The 21,819-nt window shown below is 39.7% G+C and overlaps 1 protein-coding gene across 1 annotated transcript in view; it reads right to left on the bottom strand.

The window, feature by feature from the left end:
- LOC134540328 (uncharacterized) overlaps positions 1-21,819 on the bottom strand; it is a 227,961-nt gene that overhangs the window by 180,578 nt on the left and 25,564 nt on the right. The gene's annotated exons all lie outside the window — the stretch shown is intronic.

Below are 21,819 nucleotides of genomic sequence, written 5' to 3'. Positions count from 1 at the left end.
CTAATAGCCGATGTGCTTTGGGAAGAAAGTAAATGCCCACTGAAAGACAAACTGCACTCTAAGGACGAGACATGCCGAAACAAGAACAGCGCTAATAGCAGATGTGCTTTGGGAAGAAATTAAATGCCCATCGAAAGACAAACTGCACTCTAAGGACGAGACATGCCGAAACAAGAACAGCGCTAATAGCAGATGTGCTTTGGGAAGAAATTAAATGCCCATCGAAAGACAAACTGCACTCTAAGTACGAGACACGCCGAAACAAGAACAGCGCTAATAGCAGATGTGCTTTGGGAAGAAATTAAATCCCCATCGAAAGACAAACTGCGCTCTAAGGACGAGACATGCCGAAACAAGGACAGCGCTATTAGAAGATAATGTTCTTTGGGAAGAACGTAAATGCCCACTGAAAGACAAACTGCGCTCTAAGGACGAGACATGCCGAAACAAGGACAGCGCTAACAGCAGATGTGCTTTGGGAAGAACGTAAATGCCCACTGAAATACAAACTGCGCTCTAAGGACGAGGCATGCTGTAGCGCGGCGCGTGCTCGTATCAGCTGTGAAACGCCGCCGTGTGACGTCTTCAGACGCCAGGAGAAACCCCCCCTCAAGGCCTCTTCCCCCTCGCAGGAGCTGGGAGTCGGTGTTAGGCAATGCCGACTGTCATGTCGCCGTGTATTTACTGCCTCGCGCGCGCGCGACCCTGGTCTTAACGACCCGCCGTAAAGATAAAAAGAAAATAAAACCACGGAATATCTGGCGTACATAAGTGTCTTCGTCCAGTAAGTGTTCGCTTCACATCCCACACCGTGCAGATTCTTCCCAGGTGACTGGAGCCACGTGAATCACACACGGATCTGCTTTACTCCAGGATTTACTCAACTCGCTCTCACACAATCCCGGCTTTTGATGTATAACGTCTTAGCTCTCGGTATACGACATTTTGGTTGGAGTAAACACGTGAATACTACGGAAGTAAATGAACGTAAATGTGTAACAGACGGCGCTGCTATCAACAAAAACCGAAGTTCACAAAGCCAAAGAAAACCCGTTATAGTACTAACTGTTTAACGAATTCTAACAAGATGGGCAGTATTTTAGTAAAATTCCTTGTCGAAAATCGGGTCCAAACCCGGGTTTTTTAATTTTTTTTTTCAGATTTTTTTTTTCTCTATTTGATTGGAGCCATTTGATTTTATAGTTTAAAGTTTTTGTCTGCTGATAAAACGATTCAATAGTCGACGCAGCTGCTTTCGGTAGCGAAATATAGCGGCGGGTGCGGAAACTACGTGTGATCCGCGTCCAGAAATGTAGTTCGAAAACTCGATTTATCACGCTCGGCATTATTATTTCGAAGAATTATTCGTTCGACTTCCGTGTCCGAGTTTCGCACGATAAAAGTGTATCTGCAACACACGAATCTGCTCTTTGCCGAGGTTTGTAGATTTCACACATCACTGGCGAGTGGCGTTTTTTTTTTTTTTTTTTCCCTCTTTCCTTCCAGTGCACACAGCTGAGACCTTGGAGGTCCGACGTAGCGCGGGTAATGGGACGTGGAGAATTATCCAGCACTCTCCGTGTCCACTGGGGTGGAAGTCTCGTTCTCACAGGCCTCGCCCCAGTCGGAATACGTCTTAGGCACGAGGTCGCCTGGTCCGCCGTCTCCCAGGCAACCTTCCACTCGCAAGCCATCGCAGGTCACACAGTTTGAAGGCAAGAGCCACGATATTTACTTCCGCGGATTGTAATATCAGAATGTATCTTGTAATATCATGCTGTATCTCCATAAGAGCTTGTAAAGACGGAACGTAACACCGCAGAGGAAAAAGGTCAACTCCCCTCACGATACAGGGGAAGTATCAGTGGAACTCGGAGGGAGTCGTTGCACACGAACCCTGGGAAGCGTTGCACACGCACTCTTGGTCACACGGCCCTCAAGCAAGGGACAAGGGGCACTCCTGTGCAGCCTATATCAGAGAGCTCATCGGCTAGTTTGTCAGAGTTCTCCCGGCAGAGCCGGGCAGCAGCCACTAGTGGAATCGTGGTAAGACATCCCATGGCTGATAAACACCTCTTGGAGCATCGTGGTAAGACAGCCCATTAAAGGTGTTCGATCCGGGAACCGTGTGGACCATAGGGGAATCGCTGTAACGCATCCCAGGCAGTGTGCGACGTTCGTACACTGTGTGAACTCTCGTCTGAATGTGTATAAGTCCGCCGCAATACGTACAGTGTATCTAAGTGATATTGTATAAAGAACTGTTCAATAAAACGAGACCTCACAACCGGCATGAATTGTCATATTGTCTTATTGCACTTAATTATCACACCCCCACACTACCTTCAAGCAAGGATGGACTGTATGCATCTTCCCAGCCGCTCGGGATAGTACAGGATGCAGTTTCGATCCAGGCTGGACGGACGCAAAAATAATCTCCACGCAATCAGGCCCATTGGTCGATAGAAAGGCTCCTATGCTTTGGCGGATTACAAGTGATCAGGTGACCGATTTTCTCCTTGTTTTATACCTGGCTTTGCGTCGTCAACGGGCGAAAGTCTTCGTAATTATCGTCACATGCGCAACTTTTCACACCTATGATATTACACTAAATGAATATATGTTGAACATGTTTGTGGCAGAAAAAAATGCAAAGGAAGTATCTATTTAAAATTTTGTAATCAGTCCTTAACAATTAATTCTAAAAATGCGGGGAAAAAATAAACATATGGTTATTTTTGTATGTATGAAAATACGGAGTCTTTCTTAAGAAATTAAGCGCAACTGATACCAACTGATCAGCTCATTAGACGGATACAAACAGATCAGCTCATTTGACGGATACCAACTGATCAGCTCATTAGACGGATACCAACTGATCAGTTAATTGGACGGATGTGGAATACAGTTTTAGATTAACTGTTTGAATGTAGCCTTCGTCTTCAAACTATTTATTTTTAATTTAACATTTATAAATAAAAAAATTAGATTTTTCCACAAGCCTGAAACACCCAGTTTTCTATCTTTTTTTTTTGGAAAACATACTCTTTTTATAGTTTTAAGAATGATATATTAAAAATGAAGAGTTTGAAGACGGAAGCCACATTCAAACGGCTAATCTCAATCCAAAACTGTACAGGACAACCATATTATTTCATGATATCAGGACATGCTACTAGTGACCTAAAAATTTGTCTTCAGGTTCATAAAAAACAATAATTAAGCTATTGTTTAGTAGAAAAAAACTTTTATAAACAATTAAATATTGTTATATTATGAATTTATTTCAAACCATGTTCAAAACATAAAAATATGAGAATTGAGGTTACTAAGCATGTTAAAAAAATTTCAATGTGAGAATTGAGGTTACTAACCATGTTCATCAAATTTAAATATGGAAATTGAGGTTACTAACCATGTTGAAAAAATTGAAATGTTAGAATTGAGGTTACTAACCATGTTAAAAAAATTGAAATGTGAGAATTGGTTACTAACCATGTTCAAAAAATTGAAATATGAGAATTGAGGTTACTAACCATTTTCAAAAAATTGAAATATGAGAATTGAGGTTACTAACCATGTTCAAAAAAAATTGAAATGTGAGAATTGAGGTTACTAACCATGTTCAAAAAAAATTGAAATGTGAGAATTGAGGTTACTAACCATATTAAAAAAAATTGAAATGTGAGAATTGAGTTTACTAACCATGTTCAAAAAATTTAAATATGAGAATTGAGGTTACTATCCATGTTCAAAAAATTTTAATATGAGAACTGAGGTTACTAACCATGTTCAAAAGAATTGAAATATGGGAATTGAGATTACTAAACATGTTCAAAAATTAAAAATTAAAAATTGAGGTTACTAACCATGTCCAAAAAATTGAAATGTGAGAATTGAGGTTACTAACAATGTCCAAAAAATTGAAATGTGAGAATTGAGGTCACTACCTCTTTAACTCGCAGAATGTCTCCCAGTCGCCACGAACGAGCACTTGCATTAGTTCGACCCGCTTGCCGGCAGAGCGGGCGCGCGCCAGGAACTGCCGTTAGCGCCGCCGCTTCGGGACGGCAGGAAGTGGCAGGAAGTGGCAGGAATTCGCGACCCGCTAGGGGGGCCCACGCGCACGCGCACGTTCAAGTTCTGCCCTTAGACGGCGCCATGTCCACCGAGGGAAATGGGGGCCGCACGCGGAACTGCTGCGCTCGGAACACTTGTGTTCCTCTACTTGGATCGAGGTCCCGCCGCGTTCGTTCTGGCCACAGGTCTACTGGAGCTGCGGGGGTGTTATCAATTCGGTAAGTTTTTATTTTATTTTAAATGGTTTTAAGAATCGTTAAGGCATCTACATATATATGTGTAGTTATTTCAAACCTAGCTTGGATTTAGAACAATAAATCTTGTGGTAGATTTTCGATTAGACGCTTTTTTTTTTTGTTGTTGTAAAAACTCTTCATTTTTTTACATGGTACATAAATAAACATTCTCAAATTTTATTTAATCTATGAATGGTACCCCCAAATTTAACAGTTTTAAAACAAAGGTTACATAAAAAAAGGTTAGTTGAAAATTGTTTGGCAAAAATTTCATGCTCTCATTTAAAGCTTTGATTGAAACATAAATTGTTCGCACGGTGATTTTATATAACATCTTGGACGTGAGCCGTTGCCTTTTAACGCTGGTTGTCACTGATAATGACGGCTCAAGGGCGGACAACAAAGATGATTACGTAAACTGGCGGAGGATACTAGCTGACACTGAGCCTGTTCTTCCTAGTGTTTACGCCACGCACTCGCAACCAGGTATGTCGGTGTCTACTGCGGCACTGGCTGTTTTGTTCTTTGGTACGGACCCGTCCGGAACTAGATTTTGTCGTCAGGCTGACGGGCGGCCACGTGAAGATGGCCGAAACGCCCCACGTGCCGAAACGTCCGGTCGCGCCGACACTTCCGCGGAAGTGACGACCAAGAGAAAGAAGCCGTCGGTGAGCCGGGGGCCAAGAAGGCTCTCAGCGGCCCCGCGTGGATCCCAAACCCGAAGCACGCACGCGGCAAATGGCGAGAAGAAGAAAGCAAGGAGCGGCTCCAAGTGAGAGGGTCGCGGCGGTGGTTTTGGTCCAGACGGACGTTCCCCGCCCGTCGCTTCGGGAGAGAGTCGTCACACCCGGCTAGCCCGGAGCTGGCGAGTTGGACCGAGGAACCAAGAGGCCAAGAGGAGACCAACAGTGGACACACAACCCTGCTCCCAAGCCACGCAGAAAAAAAAAATTTCTTTTAAAGCGAAACAGCCGCTGGGGCAAGCAGATTCGACGAGTCACCAGGGCGAAACAAGAATGTAACGTTCCGAAGGCAACGAAAACGCAACGATCGAAGAGTGGGGTGCTCGATGGTGGAGAGGGAGAGGAGTGCTCTAGGCAGTGGTTCCCAAGTTTTTGTTTTCGGCCAGGGAACCATGATCCGACTTTTCTTTTGGCGGAACCCCAACACTCCTTCAAATAAAGTTATTGTGCCTGCCTTACATGACATTCGTTCTGACTCACGGAACACCTGTCACCAGACACAGGTTTTTTTTAAAGCACTCAAGGGACTTGCAATACGCTTTTATCTTCACATCTCCGTCAAATAATAACATGGTTTCCGCGCATATCTCATAGTTGCTCTATGCACGACGAGAAGACTGCGCGCCAGTCCAGAGGAGACACCGCGCTAGAAGCACCAGCGAGCGTCGCGCTTATCATCCCGCCTCAACAACTCAAGTAGGGCTTACCACCCCTGACTAGGCGAACTCATTATGCACTACATGGTCCTTTTCCAAGCCTTACTGATACGTATTCTCTCTCTCTCTCTCTCTCTCTCTCTCTCTCTCTCTCTCTCTCTCTCTCTCTCCCCACCCCAAACCATTTACCTACCTCTCTATCCGTTCTGCGTACCTCTCGCAATGACAGCTCGTAAGACTTTTCTCCTGCACTATAATGAATGTCCCATAACTCAAACATCAAGCCGAGCACATTTTACACGTCAATTAATCACGGTTCTAAATCAAAAACCAAAATTACATTACTTTTGTAGTTTTCACACTTAAGACTTTTTTATGTTTTTTTTTTTATTTTTCAATCTTCACCGTGCACCAAATTATGAAATTTTTTTTTTTCAAGCATAAATAACCATTAATATTGATATCAATACTGAGTATTTCTTACAAAAATAGGCGCACAATATTAAATTTTAATTGATGATTACTTCGGGCATAAATTTTTTAATCATATAAAAGATCATCGATTATAAAATAATTGGAATTTATTTCGTTTTATTATGCCTATTTATGTGCGCATTTATTATTGAAAAGTTATTCAGGGAACGGTTTAACCATTGGAGGTACTGGGATAGCACAAATAATAAATGCCCGGTTTAAGAATCCGAACTCAGTATTGCTGCGAACACTATTTTGTAGTGATACAGTTTTTTTTTTTCCCCACGAAAATGTACAAACGTACAAATATCTGTTATTATTTTACATGAATATTTCTGTTCCATTAACAAGAAAAAATATTTTCAGTGCACGCTTGGCACAACTGAATCGTTTCCAGCCGCTGCCACAGATTTACCAGCCGCCGCTGCTGACTTACCAACCGGTGAATGACAGTCTCGCTGCTCACGGCTGCAGAGGAGGGCGGAGCTGGTTCAGTTCAGTTCAGTTCAGTTCAGTTCAAAAGTCTTTATTTATGCATTTTTACATGTTTTTTTAATGGTTATTTATGTTTCATAATTTGGTGCACGGTGGGGATTGAAAAAAATAAAAAAAGGTCCAAAGTGTGAAAACTACGAAAGTTATGTAATCATGGTTTTTGATTTAGAACCGTGATTAATTGGCGTGTAAAATGTGCTCGGCTTGACGTTTGAATTATGGGACATTCATTATAGTGCAGGAGAAAAGTCTTACGAGCTGTCATTGCGAGAGGTACACAGAACGGATAGAGAGGTAGGTAGGTAAATGGTTTGGGGGAGAAGGGGGGGGGGGGAGAGAATACGTATCAGTGAGGCGTGGAAAAGAAGGTCGAAGAATCTCTTTGGGCGCGCGCGGCAGAATATGTCGACCATGTAGTGCATAATGAGTTCGCCTAGTACAGTAATATTTGGTACTCCAGCACTCAGTGCTCTTTCACCAAGAGGGAAGACATATTTAGTAAACACATAACTATTCACACATGTACATACATTTGCCTTTACATTATTTACAAAAAAATTTCGGTATTACCTTGAAGGAAAAGTTTAAAAAAAAAAAACCTTCTGCATTTGTTTGGATCCCGGGGCTCAATGTTTTTTTGACGTGACAACGTCTAATAAATCGATGAACTCCGGCTGCACGCACGAAAAAGTGTCCCGTTACGCACATTGTCCCGTTACGCGATGTCCCATTACGCTCATTGTACGCTTGCGCCGCATCTAACTCTCTTCCCCTCGTTTGGAACAACCATCGATTTGACTTTTTCGAGGCACATTAAACTTGAAACACTCCCATTCGTTTCCTACTTTTCCTATCATCGTCCTATCCTTAACAGAATAACACAGATTGGAAGAAGTTAAATAGCAAACATGTATCAAAGTTATAGTTAAAATAATCTCTCCGTTAAAGTAATAAACATATTTGAAATAATGAGTGCAAATAAAAGTAAATTTATCAATTAAATTGTAGATTTCATTTCACTCCTTTTTTGTATCCATACAAAATAGTGCTAATTCAATAAAAATTATTCAATTTTATTCATAAAAGTATGCAATGATTTCATCAGTGTTTTTGTTATGACGTTGTCACGTTAAACCATCGTCCGTAAACCGACTTTATACAGACAACCATTTTTTTTTTTTTTTTTTTCGTGTGGGCACTAATTGTAGGACGATGACCGCGGCTGCAGAGGCTCTCTCGCGCGCCCTCGTGTCGGGGGTGAGAGCGCCGGGACCACCCGGGGGGGGGGGGGGGGCGGCTTGTCGCCCGTAGCACCGCAGGTGGCCGTGACCTGGAGACCAGCTGGAGGGACGTCATCCGGCGACAACTCGCACTTTCGCGTTCGCTCTCGAGCACCGTCACTCTGCGGAGTTTTTTTTTTTTTTTTTTCCGCAAATGGAGAACAAAAAAAAATTCATGAAAATTACAAATATTTCTAATTTATTTTATTTACATGAAAAAAAAAATTGGTTGTCTGTAAAGTCGGTTTACGGACGATAGTTTAACGTGACAACGTCATAACAAAACATTGATGAAATGATTGCATACTTTTATGAATAAAATTGAATCATTTTTATTTTAATAATAAAAGAATAAATACTTGAAATTATACTAGTAATAAGATTTTTAAAATGCAAGAATAATTAACCTATGTTGCCGAAATTTTTGTTGTAATAAGCAATCAAAACCACAGATCAAAATTCGTCGAGAATATTTTACGTTTTTATGTCTTCCAGTGCTCAAAATGATATGCAATTGTGGCCCCGGGCACGAAATTTTATTTGTAATTCATTAATAATAACGCCCATCGCGATAAACAAAGGAAAATATGTATTAACGAGTGCCTGGTTCCCGCGGCAGCTTATAGAGAGCACAATTCGTTTGGTTCGCGTCCGTCACCGTAGAATGCAGCACCGTAGGGGAATAATATTATTTCGTTTTTATAATACGATTTTATAACAAATATACATCCCAAATACACCAAACTTATTTATAATGTGTTACAATATTTTTTAAAACATTGTGCAAAAGATTCCGGGTGTAATTTGAATTATTATGTGTAACTGTAAAACACCATTGTTCGTTAAAAACGTATTTGAAAATTCAACGTTACTTTTAAATAACCGTACCGATTGTGCTGAAAATCGGTGGACGATCGTTAAATTATATAATATTAACAATTCAAACGACGAAAACATGATTGAAAAGTCAAATCGAGTGTTGTTTCAATCGAGTGGAAGAGAGATACGGCGCATGCGTACAATAAACGTAACGGGACACATCCGTAGTGGGAAAATGTGCGTTACGGGACACTTTTTCGTGCGTTCAGCCGGCGTTCATCGATTTATTAGACGTTGTCACGTCAAAAAAAAAACTATCACTTCAAACTAGTGTTCGCAGTAATCCTGGGTTCGAATTTTTTTTACTAGGAAATTTATATGCTTTGTGCTGTCCCAGTACCTACCAGGAGTTAAACCGTTCCCCGAATAGCTTACCAGTATTAACTGCGCACACTAATAAGCATGATAAAACAAAATAAAGTCAAATTAATGAATATATCTTTATATTTTCCATTTTTTATGTATGCTTGAATGTAACGTGGATTAAAATATAAAATTATGCGCCAATTTTCTTTTAAAAAAAAATAGATAGTCATGGGGACTGTCAACAGAAGTGAAAAAGTAGTCATAAATAACTTCAAAAAGGACTCGAGTATTGTTATTAAGATGATTATTTATGAAATCATAATTATTAATAAATTATAAACTTATAATAAATTAATTTAATGTGACTCAAATAAAAAAAATAATAGACAAAAAACTGTACCACTCGGGATCCGAACATAGTAACTAACGCTCGCCAGTCTTATACGCTATCCACAATGCTACGCAGCCGACTTACATCTCGGCATTTCATTAGTAGTTGTACACCACGCCTCTACAAATGGCAATGCATTATGTCGAATATTTAAGAGAGAAGGAATAAAAGGTAACGATCACATGTAAAATTATTATGTACGTAGTTTGCAAATTCATAATAGCTGGACTCTATATTATTGGCTATAAAATATATCCTTTTTTTATTTTCTTGTTTTACTTCTGGAAGATAATTGTAAACAATTGGTTTTAAATTAAGAAAATTGAAATTTTTGATTTCTATGTTTTTATCGGGCGAGAGCTTCATAAGATTTCATACAGATTTTCTCAGCTCTCTATACCTCGATTTCTATAAATATCAGTATGGTGTCAGCATGATATCATTTATCCTTGCATCATTTTATAGTCACAACATATGTCAGTGGTATGTCAAAATTACGTAAAAAATCATTACCTATCTATGATTACCAGTGATGTCAGACCTAGGTCATGTTTTCACTGGGCAACGCAGAGTAGGTATACACACATTAAACTTTTCAAGTGGTCAGTTAAACTTCACTTACTTCTACTACAGCATGTCAGTGACGCGAACCCATAGGTTTTGCCGCTACCAAAAATCGCTCAACGCGGCTAAATAAGTTTTCACTTAAAAAAATACTCTGTTAAATCTCGAAAAACGTACACAGTTACAATAAATATTTCTTGCAGTTTCCAAAGGAATCATTTGTAAAAGTACCAGAAAAATGTTTTTTTTTTTCTCCGTACCTATTAGTGTGAGAAGCTCTAGGTTAGGATTGCGAGCTCAGGTAAAATGTTAGTGTTACTACTCATATCTCATAGTTTCCCTGTGCACGACGATAAGACTGCTCGCCAGTTCAGAGGTTTGCGCTCACAAGGAGAGGGTCGCCGAATTTCACGTTCCTTTTGCGAAGAGTTAAGTACTTCCCCAATAGCTATCTACCCAGCAGAGGAGAGAAAACCCGACTCTCGAAACAGTTCTCTGGAAACAGCCTATCTAAAGATAAGGCACAACTTACGTTCCCCGTAAACGTTGCGCTCAAAATCGTTACGGCAGTGTGGACCAGCGGTTGAAGCATCCAACTACGGAAAGTCAAAACCCGAAGTTCCCCGATGTTCATGCTTTTTTTTTTCCGTATCTTTAATGTAGCTATCCTAACCAAATCAACCGTCCACAGTGTTTAAAAGTATTTATAATGTAGCTAACCTAACCTAATTGACCATTAGTATCCTTTTATCAACACCGCCATATTTATTTACAATGAACAAAAAAAACTAAGGTGCACGATCGGACGTTTGGCTCTCTCGTCTGTGAAAAGGAGGCTTCTCGTCCAACTACAACGCCGGCTACAAAAAAAACAACCTAAATTCTCTGTTTAGTGGTTTCGAATACGAAACGAGTGACAACTGTGGAGCCACTCCGCGATCCCTCTCCCGAGCAAACATTGGCAGAAAGTTCCTTCACGTACGCCAATCAGAAACGCACACGGTGAAAATTATCGTGAAGGATGCGTGATAAAACATTTTTTTTTTCCTTCTCGTAATGTTACGACGAAAATCTTTGTAAATGTAAAAAAAAAAATATTGCTGGTAAACCTATATTAACGACAGTGAAATATTTCTCAGTACTTCCTTTGGAACATACATCAAACAAATGTTTTACGGGAATAAGTAAATTATAAACACGGAGTTACAGCACTAATTTACTAAGAAATTGTTAGAAAATCCGCGATGTTTTTTGCTTGCAGCGTTACAATAAACTATGGTAGCTACTAAATTTTCAAATAATTTTCTTTGAAGACTCAGGGCATGAATAGAAAAGCGTATTCATGGCTGGTATTAAGCCATGTGTAACATTCCCCATTACGTAAACAATGTTCAGTAAGGTTTTATTTTTAGCTTTGAGTTGAATATACTGAAGTTCGATTACTAATTAAACTTTTACTTTAAACAGTCTGTAATTTATCAACTAAGCAAGATTTGAGATGGTATTTTTAATTAAAAATGAGACAGTACGACACGTAAACTAACGTTGTAAATTAAAAAATCGAAGGATTTTAAAAATGCTTTCGTGTAAACACATCAGATATCATTTGAGAACTTAAACAAATATTTAAATATATATAAATGATTACCGTGTTCAAGTATTTGTAAAATACTGTTGGACAGTTAAACAGGTTAACAGGCTACAAGACGTGACGCACATTGTGTGCAGTTTTGTCGAGAGCTCTTGTACATAAGAGTCAAAATTTGGGAATTATTTTTGATACTTTACTCTTTAATGATAAATTATAAACTCCTCAATAATCATTTCAGTTATTAAGTCGTAAATTGCGTTCAGCACCACTTTGATTCCCAAGTCACCATTCAAATTCGGTAAAAAGAAAACTTAGAAAAATGAGAAGTATTCTGAACAGGCAGCCTGACCCAATACAGAAATTAGTTTACTTTTGTATCTTATACGCGTAATACACTAATGTCTTACTTATAAATTTGCTAACAGTTTTATTTTCTGAACGATTTTCATCAGCGAAAGCAGTTTACTGGTACATTAGCATGGAAAAAAAAATCTTTATGATCTTATATGACAATCAGACAATCACTATCGCCACAAACGATTTAAAAACTACACATCGGTTGAATTAAATGGCGCAAAACTTTCCTTACGATCATTTAAAAACCACACGAGTTAGTTCAATAATTTCAGATCATAAATTAAAATATCTCAAAATAAGGGGGATGGACAGGAATGTTGGGTAGAACCCTCGAAAGCTGGATGTGAAATAAATAATTTATTGAACTACAAAAACTTTTTCTTACTTGTGCGTAGGGGCAGGCATTTTTCGCGAATAAAGTTGAACGCCTATTAGACTGCAACAAGGTATACGCGCACCAGCGGTTTCTTCCTTGTGATTGGCGGCCGTCTGCGAGAGAAGTAGTTGCCTTGTTTGGCCGAGCCACTCAGGACACATTTGCTTCCGTAATGAATTACTGTGATTGGTGTTTTAACAATCGTCATGTACCTGAAAGAAACTCGCCCAATCACTAAACACAGACGATGCTACAGTGTTTTAACTATCCGCTAGTCTCGGAATCTTATCGCGAAATATGCATGGCCCTACTTATGCGTAAAATGATTTATTGAAAAGAAGCATTTTTACACCCGAAAGAGTATTATCAGAATCACAGGGTAACGGAAACGAGTAGGTAACGGAGTCAACGTGTAACTTGTTCGATGGCGTGGGGGTGTAAAAAAAAAAAGAAGTTTTGAATTGAAACATCTGTACAGCCGGTTGCAGATGACCGCATAGCGCATGATTTCATATTCTTTCCCATACTTTTGTAAACGTTTACACACTTTCTCATACTTTTGCATACATCTGAATACTTTTGAATACTATCACGATACGTAGTTTGCAACTCTAAACTCTCAATTCTGAGGTTGGATCGGTGTTAGCATTAGAATTGTGACAATTTGTTCTGACATTTCCATTAGGGTTATAAATTATATTTTAGTTATCATGAACCCATTCATTCATTCATTCTTACATTCCATTGAAGACATGAACAGACACTAGTAAATGAAGTATTGTTTTCAACATATGATTACTCGTGTTTCAAATATTATAGTACCTTAAATATTTCACATCCTTCTTACCTGTGAAGTTTCAATTCTAACGAGCGTAGTAGCCATTCAACCAGTGTTTTTTTTTTGACAATGTTATTTGGAATATTCCAATGAATACTTTAACATAAGATCACTTATGAGAATGTATTAGATCTACGTAAAAGAATAGAGCAGTGGGTTTTTTTTGCATAAGATGAAACTACAGGAAATTTACGATCGCCAAAAAAAATAATTATTCTAAAAAATAAATAATAAATAAGGATTCTTCGCAGTTTTAGACAACTCGATATTCGTGTTAACTATGCCGTATTGCGACTTCAGAGTTCTGTGTTCTGTTGTGAACAAGGAAAACAGGCACGTGGAAGGAACTGGTCTTTTTGCTGTAGAAGGTGGCTCGTGAGTTCTACACTGTTAAATATTCTCACCATAAATTTACGAGGAGCGCTGGAGTACAAATTATCCAGGGACATTCGAAAGTTCATAGATTAACGGGTACAAAGTTCACATAGGCTACTTCGAAAATGAATCCACACGAATAATCTTGATACGTATATTCAAAAACTGTTTCAAACCACTGCAAACACACAATTTATTCTTCCACGTTGTGTTTACCCCGTTCATAACAAAAAAAACAGAACGCCAAAATTTAAATACGACGTAGCTTATACAAAGATATAGTAACTGAAATAACGAAGAACTATTCGTTCACTTCAAGTGAATTCTTCTTTAAAAGTCCGCGATTTTACTGTAATTCCTAACAGTGTAGTTCAAGCCATTTAAACTAAGTACCGGTAAAAGTACGAAGATGTCTTCAATCTCAGTAATGGGAGCGAGACAAAAACAGAAAGACGCCATGTTGGTTACAACATTTCCCAGGTCATAGCAAAAGTTTTGTCGTTTAATTTTGAAGATTTACCTTCGCTAATGTGGAGATCATACACCAAAATATTACATGCCGCTGTAAATAGTGTCTATTGAAAGCACTATCACAATTTTACTATTGAAGTCATTCTAAAAAAAAGTTTCAATACTAAACGCTAAATGACATCACAGGGGATAACAATTGTAGCAGTCAGTCATTGTAATTTCAGACATTCCACTAAGTTATGTACTATGCTTTAACGAAGCCAAATTTCCTATGTTAAAACTTAAAAAAATTCATATGTGTAAAATATCTTCCCCCTTAAGCTTAATCCCATACTTCCTTTTCAGGAAGAACTCCAAACAATACTAAAACCAATAAATTTTCAAAAAAAATGTACACTATCGATCGTCATTAAGAATTCACTAATTTAAAGGTATAGATTGTGTCCAAAATCAACTCATTAGCGGCACATTGTTGATCAAATTGTAAGGTCCTTACCAATTATAGACCATCAGTCAAGGAAGTACTGGATTCTAAGTTACATGGTTAGGACGCTTCACAAGACAGCAGCCAATGAACAGGCGACGTTTTCCCAAGTGAGCAAAGGATCGCGGATTCTATCCTGGAGGTCTTTAAACACGCGAATATTTCCAGCACCTAGTCATTATTTGAGGCAAATGTGCTTCACGAAATAAAATATATTTGTCAAAACTTCCCCCTTCGTCTTAAGGCCCCGTCCCACTCGACATTTTCTTTTCTTGGCGTCACTATTATTTGAAGACTGATTCATCACGGTAGTTCCCCTTGCATTTTCTCAACAGACAAGCTTATTTGCCACATAAAACGTGGTGGTAAAAAGTCACACAAGTATAATCATTATCATTAAATTCGCGATTTTTGAAAGATAAAAAAATGAAGTTCACACAATATCTTGGGAAACGGGGGGGGGGGGGGGGGGGGGGAAGGTATCTGTGTGACCAAACAACAAAATCCAAGAGAGGTATCGAGATAAATTTACAGAAAAGTCCCTTTACTAACAGTAAGGACAAGAAATGCAAATAAGCTTCTCGAGAACTTTTTTTTTTTAACAGTGCATGTCAAGGGCGGCTTACACGCGACGATTTACTGTACGTGTCGTGCAAAAAAAAAACGCAACGATAGAAGTCCATCTCGAGATGGGGTGTCTACACGTTCTAACTCTGCCTCCGTTATCCGCTCAAGTTCCAACCTCCACAGTTTTAAGGATATCAGCAATGGATAGAGACCGGAAAAATTCGTGAATTCATTTCGCGATAGGCTAAAATACAAATAGTTATACCTCAGTGCTGCCTCTGCTATTGGCTCACAACTCACCTGGATGACTCTGGGCCAATGAGAAACACCCGACCAAAGCTTTATCGAATTACAGGCTGCTAAGCTGGGACGTCTCACAAGACAGCAGCCAATGAGTGGGTGGCATTTGACCGAGTGTACGTAGAACTATGGAGTTCATCCTGCAAGTCATTGAACCCGCGAATTTTTCCGGTCCCTAGCAATGGAGGAAGAAGCTCTGTCGTGGTAGACTACCTGCCTTGTGCAACTGCATCGGCTCAGGAGGAGGAGGAGGAGGAGGAAAGCGAGAAGAACAAAAGGTCAAAAGGAAAGCCAGTATTCACACATAAAGTTACTGAAAGATCTGTGGGGCGGAACACACGACTGCCGCAATCATCTACTAGTAGAGTTGCGCCCTGTTCCATCACACGGACTTCGGACAATCTACTTTCTTTCTCACACATATTTAATAGCTCCGATTTCAAAACTTTAAAGCATGGCAATAATATTCTATGAAAGGTTTTTTGCAGGCAAGCCTATGCTGTTAATTTTGTAATTCAATTATCTTTCATCTGATACCAATTTTTATTGGTTATCATATCGGTGAAGTTATCTAAATTGACTTACCTGTTCATACCTGCTTGCCAGATAGCTATCAACAAAAATCAGTAGGCAAGCCTACAAAGGCACAATCTGTATGTTAAAAACTATCTGTTGAGACTAAATTTGTTTGGTTATCATAAGAGTGAAGGTGATGAAAAAAAAAATTATTAAAATTAATTTAATTAAAAATAGCCATGAACAGTTTTAGATAGGCAAGCTATCATAGGTGTGTTTATAAATCAAAAATATTTCATAAAAAAATAGGTCTCATCTGGTTATCAGATGGGTAAAGGTCGATCTCACACGGGCTCTTAGACTGTACGGATGTATTTGCAGTGCGAGTAGCCAATTATTACAGATGGTAACGTCGCACGTGAAATCAGAAAGAAGACACGAGCATGAGAAAGGCTGTTTCGCCTCGTGTCCTATCTGTCCTCGGAATAAAAACGCCTCATCGTCTGTGGTCTTCGTTCCGTTTCGGTGAGACGTTACGTTTCCGACCGTCCTCGCGCCCGAGTCCTATACCTGATGTGATTCATTCAACACGGTGTGATACGCACAGTGATTCGTTTCGCGTAGCTTGTGCGAGATGCGTGAGCAAGCGTCTTGCCGACACGCCAACTGACCGACCCACCCTCCATCCATTCACTCTCATCTTCTTGCCCGGGGAAAGCGTTTCAATTGTTCGTCTCACGCCAGCACACTTTAACTGCCGTGGCCTAAAAAGAAAACGTTCCACATCATGAAGTACCTTTAACGTAATTTCATCGAAGAATAAATTTCATAATTTCCTGTGCCCCCGCGGCAGACAGAAATGTTTTTTTTTCTCTCTGTTTAGGCGCGTGTTTGAACAAAGGCAGGTTGTCGTTTTACTCGACGGCACACAATGCGGCTACGCTTCTGTGATTGGCGTAAAAAAAAAGTCACTGCTTCAGTGACTAAACAGGAGTTTACGCCAAATTCCATTTCTAGGGGGGGAGGGGGAGGGGGATATAACCCCTTTGCCCGTTGTTTGCTTTCAAATTATTTCTTTACTGTTTTTACGATTTCGGGGAGGCGGGTTAAAATATCACCCAATTCCCCCCCCCCCCTTCTTGCTTAAGCCTTTGGACCCTGCATAGTAATAAAAAAAAGTGTTTGTACATTTTTACAAACGATCCTTTGCAAATTAGTTTAGTTTTCTGTAAAATAAAATGTAGATATTTTTTACCATTTCGTTAATGATAATGTTGAATTGAAAATTCGATAATGAATATCCTTACTCATCTTCAACGAAAATCTGAACATGCACCACCACTAGTTAAGTACTAACTGTTTATATTACCGTGCTATATATCCGCAGTTCCTTTCACCTTGTTGAATTTGGATAATTCAATTGCAAGCTGGTTTTCTTCCTACATAAACCGTTTATTGTAGCCTTGCCTGCGGGATTTTTTTTTTTTTAGAAGTTATGCATGTAAAGGACAGGATGATCAGAAGGATGTAAACATCTATATCAAATCTGTATTTAAATAAAAAAATTAAATATTACATGCTCATAATTTGATCATAAAATTGTATGTATGCATATGATGGGTAAACTGTTTATTTAACAAAGCGGACATTAATTAACCATTTACAAATGCAAAATAACAATGAAACTAACTATTTCATGCTCATAAATTGATCATAAAATTGTATGTATGATGATATATGATGGGTAAACTGTTTATTTAACCAAATGGACATTAATTAACCATTTACAAATGCTGCAAAATAACAATGAACAAATACTGTTATAAACGCAAACAGTCCCCATTGAATAAGGACATTTTTTTTGGACATACACAATTGATGGGTTACACATCAGGCTATGAAATAGAGAAACATCAATAACGGATAAAAAAAACATAAAAGAATCCAAAAATGTTGTCCGTTCTTGATGTTTCTCTGTTACAGACAGTGTAAACCAGCAATGCAGTATGCCCACAAAAATTTTTTAAATCTATATTCCTCATTTCAATAATTACTCAAATAGAAACGGTACCCCATTGCCAAAAAAAATGTTTACCTAAAAGATAAAACTTATAAAACTTGACAAAAATTTATAGCCTTATAAGGTTAAGTATTTTCTGAAAAATGCTTTCAACTTAATTATTTTACTTGCCGTGTTACTGACGATCAATTACAGTCATTCGGGACTTTATACGAATGAACCACCAAATGATAAATCGACCACAGCTAGAGTGTGTTTCAATACTGCGAAAGTCCTAGGCGATGCTTAAACAACCCACAGTTTTCTAGGCTCCAGTAAACTACGCAAAACACTCACGAACCACCGACGAATGCGTACTGATGTTTTCTCTGAGCTCTGACGCCGTTTACTATACCTGGAACGTCAGACAACAAGAGGTCGTTGTGAAACTGGCGGTGACCTAGGGTGAGGTACCACAGCTTGCTCAAGATTGGCCACCGTGCTTTTTATTTATTTATTCGCAACCTATTCTCGAGCAAAGTCATCTAATGGTTACGCTTCCTTCCAATATGAATATGGTAATTTGTACATCCCCGTGGAAGGCGTAGTTTCATAATAATTGGGTACTGGTCCGTACTTTGACACACAAGCAGGAATACATTTTCAGAGATGCTTTCCACTTACTAAAATAATTGAACCTCTCACTAATAAAATTACATAAGCGCAGTCCTGGAATTTTGTGTACACGCTAAAATTCAATTTACGGGCCCCGCCTACTTGGACAGAGATTCAGAAGGAAAAAAAAAAAACACGCTATTTGAAAACTCTCCAAGATACCATACTGGAGTATGTTTACAAAAAATATTTAAGGATACTCAAGAGGGCGGATGAGCAGTTATGTTGTCCGTGTTTCGTTATAAAAACTGTATTTTTATAAAGTTTAAAACTGCTAAAACACGTGTTTCCAGAATAATATTGAGGCATGAACTATCCGAAACAGATTCCCTAAAAGCATTCGGAGGACTTGCATTACACCTTCATCATCATTTCTCCGCCATGTAATATGAGTGTTAAAACATTAGGAGTAAAAATTCGCGCAAGTGGTGGTGGTGATGATAATTACGAAGACTCGCGCGAATATCTACACACATTATGATACACTTAGTGAATACCGTTGAAAATATCATGTCACTGAAGAAAAGAATTAGAGAGTGGTATTGTGTTAATATATCTTTTTTTAGCTCTTAAATAATATAAATGATGAGGGAAAAAACCGGCGCGGCGTGTGCGTCTGGGTCTAAGTATTAAAGTAAGTTTGCCCTCCAAAATGAAAATAAAATTCTGGTTCGGGAGGGGCACCCGCCCATCCTCTTCTTTTCGGAGCCGCGCTAGGGAGGAGGCGAAAAGCCAAGCGCGGCTCAAGAAGGGGGGCGGTGGGGGCGTAAAGCCCCTCCCGCGACTAAATTTTATTGATTAGTGTATATTTATGTTTATTGAAATATTTAATTTCATATGTTAAACTTTTATCTCATCAAAAGTTGCATGGAGCTGCTAAGGTTCTGTATTTGAAATCCTGTAATTTGTAAATAATATTCCAAGGCCATTATCTGACCACTTTCATTTTTTTTTACAACTACGACCTTTCTTCGTGCGATAGCCCCTCCCGAAAAGTCATCCTGGAGCCGCCATTGCGAAAAGCACTCGCTGGACTGGGCAAAGGAGCCGTCCACTCGCCGACTCGGTGTCAGGTTAGATTGCGTCTCGGTATTTCGCTAACTGCCGACCGCCCTCTGCCGGCGACACCTCACCTGCCGCTCCCAGTGGCGTAGCCAGGATTTGTGTATGGGGGTTGTTAAGAAGCATGCCCCTCCCCCCCCCCCGTATTAAAGTGGGGGGTCCGGGGGTCCTCCCCCAGGAAAATTAGGATTTTAAGTTGTAAAATAGTGCTATTTTAGCAGTTTTCGGTACTTAAATTTAAATATTGTAATGGTAAAAATTTTATTAATTTTAATATGAAATTTGTTTGAGTGATGAATAAGAAATTAATTAAAGATTTGGGGCTAAGGGAAGGGTTTGAACCCCTAACCCCCCCCCCCTCCCTGGCTCCGCCCCTGGCCGCTCCCATCCCTTCCGGACTGTGGCCCGATGCGCCGGCTCGGGATCCACCAACTACATGTCTACCAACTTGGGGAAGTTGAATCATAAGTAGAGACCGGAAAAAATTCGCGGGTTCAATGACCTCCAGGATGGACTCCACTATCCTCTACACACTCGGGCAAAAGGTCAACTGTTCATTGGCTGTTGATTTGTGAGTCGTCTCGACTGGGCGGCCTGTGATTCGACACTTCTACGAGTGAGGGTCTCTAATTGGCCCTTCATTACTCCAGATTAACAGTGAACTAACGGCAGAAGCAGCACTCAGGTATAATTAATTGAAGTGTAGCATTTCACGAAATGAATCCGCGAATTTTTCAGGTCTCTAATTATAAGTTAATTCAATTATATATTAATTTCTTTATAAGTTTCAGGAGCCGATTGTCAGGCGGGTGGGCGCATGCACCCCTCATTATGTACCAAATCCAGAAGCAAATACCGACCCATTGCGAACCTCGTGTCCAAGCACCCAAAGAATTCATGGTAGAAACGTTTCTGCTCTGTCCAACTCTTCTCCGAGACCTCCCTTCTCTTGTCACGTACCTAACCTGCACTCCTAAATGTAGATTTAAGATGGAGGAGTTAAGTCAAGCGCGGCTCCAGAGGAAGGGCGCAGGGGGCGATAGCCCCTTCCGAGCCCAAATTTTACTTCTTATTTCTTTGTAGGGAACATTATTGTTAACTTAAATACTTTCGTTAATGTGCTAAACTCTTCTTTCAATAAAAATTTGTATACGAAAATACTAAACTTCAGTATTTGAGACCATATATTTTGTGGATATCCCAAGGGCAATGTCATGATTATTAACTGCGTCCTCCTGTGTGTGAGAGGTCTTCCTGGAGCAGCCATTGAGTTAAGTCATGGCTTCAACCGCCGCCATGGCTGTCCAATCCCCGCATCGCCCAGTGATGTGTTGTAACAACACAAGCAATGTGTTTTCATGTTGCAAATACACTAATACGAAACTCTGACACGTATCATTCTTTGAAAAAAAATAAGTTGAGTGATAATTATACGAAAATTGTGTTCAACTGCATTTCATTTCTGGACGCGAATCACGCGTAGTTCCCGCATCCGCAACTAGAATTCGCTGTCGGAACAGCTACGTCGGCTTTTCGAATTATTCGATTTGCAGAGCGAAATTTTAAACCATATAAAGTAATGGCTCCGATGAAAGTGAAAAGAAGACTTGAAAAAAAAAATTACGAAACCCTCGGACTTTTGAAACTGATACTGACCATCCTTGTTAAATATTCACTAAACTAGCTACCAGTGGCGGATCCAGGATATTGGTTTGGGAGGGGCTTGACCCAGCTGAGGCTAGGCTCTATCAAGGCAAACACTAAAACAATAGTGGACCCAGATGCTTTTGGAGGGGTGCTTAAGCCCTTTAGCCCCCTCTCTGGATCCGCTACTGCTAGCTACTACTATGAAAGTTTCCCCCCGGTGAGCTTGAGACGTCACACCTTTGAATATATATACTGTATAGAAGTCGCCAGCCCAGGTTAAAATTTCTAATACGGTTTTGAGGTAGTTGGTTAATTCACCACCGCAATCGCCACCATCTCTAGGGGCATCGACTTGTGGTGGTCCCTAGCGGACAAGTGTCGAACTCTTCATACACCCCATTCCCCCTCCCGTTGAACGACCTCGAGCTGCAGTGAATGATAGATTGGGGGGTGCGGG

This window comes from Bacillus rossius, chromosome 16, assembly GCF_032445375.1.
Source record: "Bacillus rossius redtenbacheri isolate Brsri chromosome 16, Brsri_v3, whole genome shotgun sequence".
NCBI classification, from domain to species: Eukaryota; Metazoa; Arthropoda; class Insecta; order Phasmatodea; family Bacillidae; genus Bacillus; species Bacillus rossius.
Note: the sequence above shows the minus strand (reverse complement) of the source record. Positions and strands in the feature narration are given on the sequence as shown.